Consider the following 6,673-nt stretch of genomic DNA (forward strand, 5'->3'; position numbering starts at 1 on the left):
CCACTACAGAGGCAGCAGCCCCTCCACACAAAGTCGGGCCTCGGGCACCTGGCTTCATTCAGGCATCCACCTGCCTAACCCAGTTTGTTCTCTCTCCAGCTCATCCTAAACCCTAGTGTTTCACATCTCATTTCCGGCTTGTCCCATCCCTCAGCCTCGAAGGTCAGCACTGCTGCTCTGGCTGAGACTTTTGCTCCCCTCCCAGACAAGAACTTAGACCACGGTGGGCAAGCGATGAGTTTTTCACTGCCGACCGTGGCAGACATCACCAATCGATTGCCGAGTCTCCCACTCTTTCTCGGTAAAGGACCCCAGGGAAGCCTCTGGCAATCACTCAGAATTGCAGGAGGAATGAAGTCTACCTCCATTTTGGTTTTAGCCTTCTTCTCCGGCTTTGCTGCTCTCGGCCATCCTGGGGCAGAGCTCAGCCCGGCTCAACCTGTAGTTTGGTGTGCGCGGGGGATGGGGGCGTCCCTCCCTGAGACAGCCCCGAGCGCAGTGGGCACAAGCACTCAGCACCCATCCCACCCTAGCACCCGGTGTCGTGCTCGTGGGTACTTCCAAAGATGCCCCCCCCCCATGTCGTGTCTGCTTCCAGACTGAGTAGACACGCTAATCTAAGCGTTACCAACCTGGGCTCCCCCCAAACATACAAGTCTGAGTTGTTTTCAGGATTTCAAAATGCCAACTGAGAGTCACAGCCTCTGCAGATCTGTCCTGAATCCCTGTGTTATGCTAGAACCCGCTCCCTCCTGCTCCCCACCCCCCTTCCGTAGCATTTATGTCTTACACACGCCATCCATAACATATTTATTTATTGTGTTGTTCACTCTGTCTCCCCACTGCTGGAACGTACTCTCTGGGGATCTTTGGTTCACCGACGTATCTCAAGCACCTCTTGCACCGACGTATCTCAAGCACCTCTAACGGCGCCTGGCGTTCAGTGGGCGCACAAAATCCTGGGGGCTGAGTGGACGGAGGAAATCCTCCCCCACTAAGTGGAGGCCCTCAAGCCTCTCTTCCTCGGGGGGTGGATCCCGAGCAGGAGCTGTGAGTGGCAGGTGCATATGTCTTTGATTAAGAAAAATGGGGAAACACATTCACACTTACTTAATGCATCCGGTCTTGTTGGCAACGTATTGCAAAATATGGAGCCCATGCAGGGGAGGCAGAGGAAGTGAGGACAGTCATCATTGGGAACACTGGCCCGGGAGCAGGAGCAGGACCAGCCCCAGGTTTGAGGCCTGCCCTCTGCCGCCCCACTCATTCTGTTCCCTCCTCATTTCCTCATCTATAACAGGTGCCAACACCCAGCCCGTGTACCTCCCGGAGGCCTTGTGAGGATGTGAGCAGATAACCCATGAGAAGACGTCAAGTTTACATAAAACGGTAAACTCACGACGTGTTAGTGTTAGTCGTTAGGGAAACAGCCAAGTCAAGGAAATGCTCTGGCTCATTCTGCATCTGAAGACAAACACTCCCTTAATGAGCGTGTAGCCTGGGGGCAAGGTCCGTGAATGACCACGCACATCCTCGCCCACACCAGGCACCGTAGCGGGCACACACGGGGAACCCATCCAGCGCTCGCGGCAGCGCAGGGGGTCCAGCACGTATCGGTGCTCAGTAAGCGTATATTGAGTTAACTGAAGTCCCCAAGCTTCAGTGTCCTCGGTTACAGAAAACAGCACTAAGGATACCAGGTACACGTGCATGGCTCACCGACTAGAGCCCAGGATGACCGCTATGAACAAAGAAGAAAGGAAGAGAGGGAGACCTTTGCAGGGAAGAGAGGGAACATTGGCACACCCAGATCTGAGTTCCAATGCTGCCCCCCCCACGTCTCAGCTCTGTACGTTTGGGCGAAGGACCTCTGCCTGGTCTCTGTTTCCTTCCTCGTTGGGCAGGAGTGCAATGCCTACGAATGGCGCCTGGTGGGTGTTCCGGAATCCTAGTCTCCCCTTTTGGGGAATAGAATATGGCAAGTGCCATCGGTCCTATGAGAAGTACGTGGCCTGTCACCTTGGGTCCCATTGTTGTCGTCTGGCAGCATTTCCTGGGGCTCCGCGTGCCAAGCGTCAGAGCTGGCCACCCTCCATCTGCGACGAGGGCATACCAGCAGCCAGCCTGGGTGATTTAATTTGGAAATAGCACTGGTCCGACTTGTCAAACACTACTGCCTTTGCTGCTTTGGGCACATGCGCTCCACGCTGCTGTGGGTCCCCTGCCAAGTAAGCAATACCCTGGGCAGAAGGCATCTTTGTGCTCCTGTCCCCTGCAGGCCACAGCGGCGAGCGAGGTGAGCCCTCCCCCTTTGGAAAAGTACCCAGCGCGCCCCCGCGAGAGTCCATGCCTGGTCTTTATCAACAAGGAACCTTCTGCCATTTCTGGCCTATGGCTGCCTCAGCTCTCCAGCTCTGATGTCTGCCCTGGAGTGATTAGTTTAGATGTCACCAGCAGGATCCGTGAGTCGCTTGGCCCACAGGGCTGCTGAACGCCGTTCGGTGTTAGGGAGCCCCGGTCCCACTTGGAGGGGGTTCCCGGACGCCCAAGCAGCTGACAACAGAGTGAATACCAACCGCTGCTCGTGAACAGTCAGACGGGCAAATCTGAGGTCCAGGCATTTGAATTGCTTATCCCGGGTCATACGGCCAGGATGTTGTGGGCCAGGATTCTGGCAGCCGTTTGGTCTCTGACTGAGCTTTAACCACTGCACCACACGGCCTCCTCACCCCTGCGAGGACTCGCGTCCAGATGAGCCATTGCTGGCCTCTGTCACCTCCTTTATTGACCATCTGTGGAGCAAGCTTAGCCAGGAGGGACACAACACCCGAGGGTCCCAAAGAAGGGGACCACCAAGCTCTGGGTCCGTTCTGAGCAGCTCTGACAAGGTTACCGTGAGGTCCTGTGCACCTGAGTCGGGACCACCGGGGGTCCCGGATCGCCGACACGCTGAAGGGACAGTCCAGCCCCTCCATCGTCTTCCCACCCTCCCAGTGACAGTCCTCCCCCGTGGATCTGGCCGAGAAGCTGCGGTTCCCGGGGCTTCCTGGAGCCTTCATCAAGGGCAAGGTCACCTTCACCTCTCGCCTGGAAGTAACTGCCTTGCCGACTGGTGGCTTGACCTGTCCCGTGCCTCTGCCGCCCGCCCGGGAGCCGGGACAGTCGGAGCCCTAGATGCCAGCGTCCGTGGTTGGCCTTCGTTTAGCTGATTGGAGTGGTCTAGGGACACAGACAGATGCGCATCTGTAGGAAAAAGACGACAAAATCAACGACACAAGTTCCTGGAAGAGGCGGCTGGCGGAGAGAGAGCAGCATCCGGGAAAGCTTAACTTTGCAAAGGGGGTGAAGGGGCTTCGTCCATCACAGGCTTTAAATAGCCATCTGGAGCAGGGGCACCTGGGTGGCTCAGTGGGTTAAGCGTCCAACATCTGCTCAGGTCGTGATCCCGTGGTTTGTGGGTTCGGACCCCGTGTCGGGCCCTGTGCCGATGGCTCGGAGCCTGGAGCCTGCTTCGGATTCTGTGTCTCCCTCTCTCTCCGCCCCCTCCCCGCTCACATTCTGTCTCTCTCTCACTCTCTTAAAAATAAATAACCATTAAAAAATTTTTTTAAAAAGCCATTTGGAGCAGAGGTGCTCTCTAAGACCTTTTTTGGCTGACAGGGAAGAAATTCCTTCTCTCCACCTCCCTTGTCCTCACAGTGACGATCCCACTGCCTTCCTGCCGTGAGCTGGGTGCTTTCCAGCCGCCTCCCCCCATTCCCGCAGCTGCATGCACCTGTGTGTGTAGGTGGGACCTGCCTAACTCAACTACACGCTCAGAAACCAGCAGGAACACCACCGTCAGCACGGGAGCCGAGACCCCTGGGGGAAGGAGAGGAGCTTCGTAAACTGAGTGGGGCAGGTCCCAGGTGGCCCAGGGCAAGGCGAAGCCACTCGGCGATACCCGAGCCCCTGTCTGCTCAGCCGCTCCCTCCGTGAAGCCCACAGCGTCAGGGGAACAGCTCACTTGAGCCTGATGGTGGCAGGTCCCTGCGGCCCCAGACCTCTTACTCCCCTCACCCGTCCCAGTCCTTCTGGTATGCTCCCTGCACCTCCGCAGGGAAGGCACACCAGGTGCCAAGGGCCACAGGGAGCCTCCCATCCCGGGACACTCCAGCTCTAAGTGAGGGCCTGAGAGGCAATTCTTCCGCGGTTACAGAAAACTCCTCCGGTCACCGGTCACCGGAAGCAGAAGAGATTTATTGGGAGGCTGGGGGTGGGAGGGGGAGGTGCCCACACAATTGGGGGTGTTGGCAGCAGGAGCTGCAGCTGTGGGCTCACACTGGGCAGCTCTGCCCAATTCCTGCCCGCCTGGAGTCCCCTGCTCCAGAGCCAAAGTCCCAGGAGATTGTCTGATTGGCTGAGCTGGGACACGCCCACCCCCTGGCTGTCCTGGGCAGGGAGGAGATTGTCTGATTGGCCGAGCTGGGACACGCCCACCCCCTGGCTGTCCTGGGCAGGGAGGAGATTGTCTGATTGGCTGAGCTGGGACACGCCCACCCCCTGGCTGTCCTGGGCAGGGAGGAGATTGTCTGATTGGCAGAGCTGGGACACGCCCACCCCCTGGCTGTCCTGGGCAGGGAGGAGATTGTCTGATTGGCCGAGCTGGGACACTCCCACCCCCTGTCCTGGGCAGGGAGGAGATTGTCTGATTGACAGAGCTGGGACACGCCCACCCCCTGGCTGTCCTGGGCAGGGAGGAGATTGTTTCATTGGCCGAGCTGGGACACGCCCACCCCCTGTCCTGGGCAGGGAGGAGATTGTCTGATTGGCCGAGCTGGGGCACGCCCACCCCCTGGCTGTCCTGGGCAGGGAGGGAGGGCTGGTCCCTTCATCCCCTGCTGAGGGAGATGGGCACCTGGCCTCATCCTGCCCTGAATACTCCACTTACTTGGAGGGGAGATAAGATCCCAGGGGGAAGCGGGGTCCCTGGGGCAGCATGAGCACAGAGCCTGGCCCCAGGAACCCCCACATCCTTTTAGCTCAAGTAAAAGGCTTGAGCAAGCAAAGGGCCCTGGGAATGCAGACCCTGGTGAGACGCAGAATTCTGGGTGGGGAGGGGGCGCTGGTGGAGAAGGCCCCGCCCGGGCAGAATGGGATGGGCAGGCCCTTTCCCGCCCAGGTTCCCGAAACTCCTACAGACCTCGTGCTCCATGTAGAATGCCTGGCCACTCAGGTTCAAGTTCAGGTAGCAGCCCCCAGGCTGAGTGTTAATCTCCGTTTGACTCACCTTGTGCAAGAGTGCTAGGGCTGTGCCCTGAGCAGGAGTGCGAAGGGCTTACCTTTGTTTTCTTGGGCTTCCGAGCTAGGCGTCCTGGGCACGGCCTTCATGGAGCCCACGGGAGCACATCTGCGGTGGCTTTGATCTGCCTTGATTGGGAAACCTCTAGGAACAAGGGGGAAGCTCCCCAAGTTCTCCATTCCATGGAGTCGGTCTTTGTTTCAATCAAGAAGCCTCCATTGCGTGCATTTATATGCTTGGGGGCTGCGGGTTTTCCTCTCAAAAACCAAACTTTTCGGCTGCCCCTTTGCCCAGCCGGACACATGCAGAAGAGGCAGACTGTTCCCAAGGGGAGGGAGTGGAGGGGCCTGGCCGAGCCCCGGGGACCTGGGTTCCTACGGCTGCTCGAAGTGGCTGCAAGCTAGCGATCCATCACAGTCCCTCTCCTCGCTCACCTGCAACTCCGTGTCACCTGCCCTGCTCCATGGGCCCTAGCTGGCAGAGCCCTGGCTCCTCTGCCCCCAGAGACCCAGCCCTTTGCACCTGCTCTGTGCTGTCTCCTTGGGCACCTGCCCCCAGCCGGCAGCTCCACACCACCCACGTTCTCATTGTCTGCTGGAGTGTTCCTTGGGACAAGTCCCACTAGCCCCTCCCCCAGCCAAGCCTAAACTCTGCGGGGGGTGGGGGGGGGGCGGGGGGCTTCCCCCAAAGCCACCTCGTGCGCCCCTGTCAGTGCTGGGTGGGGGGTAACCGGCCCCTTTGTATTTTCCCAGGCTGATCTGCCACCTGCCACAGAGGCTTGTATTCTCAGTGTCTTCCCTCTCTCTCTAGAGTTTGGATTGGAACCTCCTTGACCCCTGCCCAGACCTTCTGAGCCTTTTTTGCACTTGAGACCCTAATGAGCATTGCAGGTGGAAGCATTTCCGCGCCCTCCCCCACGCCTCCCCCCACCCGCCCTCCCAGCCTCCCCCTGCCCTTTCCGCTGTTATTGCTTGTGTTGATTTGCATGCCATTTTGCTTGTGGTCTCCATAGCAACAACTACCAAATGGCCTAAGGATAATAGAGGGGCTCTGGGGGCGGGTGAGGGAGCCCCACGAGGGGTTTTGGCTTTAAAAATGAACCCGATTCCACTGCAAGCTTGGCATGGGATGGCAGCCCCTCCCAGCCCCTCCATCACTCAAGCTCCCCGGTGCCCCTCACCCAAGGGCCTGGTCCCTACCTTCCGAGGGGGAGGGGAGGCAGCATCCTGAAAGGAGCGAGGGGAGGCCGATGAGGCCAGGGAGGAGATGAGAGCACCCACCGAGGGCAACCAGAACCCTCTGGAGGCGTCTCCATCTGAACGATGAAGATCTCAGCTCGAGGCTTGTCCTGTCTTCATCGTCCCCCTTTGCCTCTGCCCCACCCCTTCTTCT

The 6,673-nt window shown here is 58.8% G+C and overlaps 1 long non-coding RNA gene across 1 annotated transcript; it reads right to left on the reverse strand.

Moving 5' to 3' along the window:
- Positions 1-798: 798 nt before the first annotated feature.
- On the reverse strand, positions 799-6,173 carry LOC123382107. The gene is made up of 2 exons (XR_006590007.1): positions 5,322-6,173; positions 799-3,243 (listed from the first exon to the last, which is right to left on the reverse strand). It is a non-coding gene; the product is annotated as an uncharacterized LOC123382107 (long non-coding RNA).
- Positions 6,174-6,673: the final 500 nt, after the last annotated feature.

Source organism: Felis catus, chromosome E1 (genome assembly GCF_018350175.1).
Source record: "Felis catus isolate Fca126 chromosome E1, F.catus_Fca126_mat1.0, whole genome shotgun sequence".
Classification (NCBI taxonomy): domain Eukaryota; kingdom Metazoa; phylum Chordata; class Mammalia; order Carnivora; family Felidae; genus Felis; species Felis catus.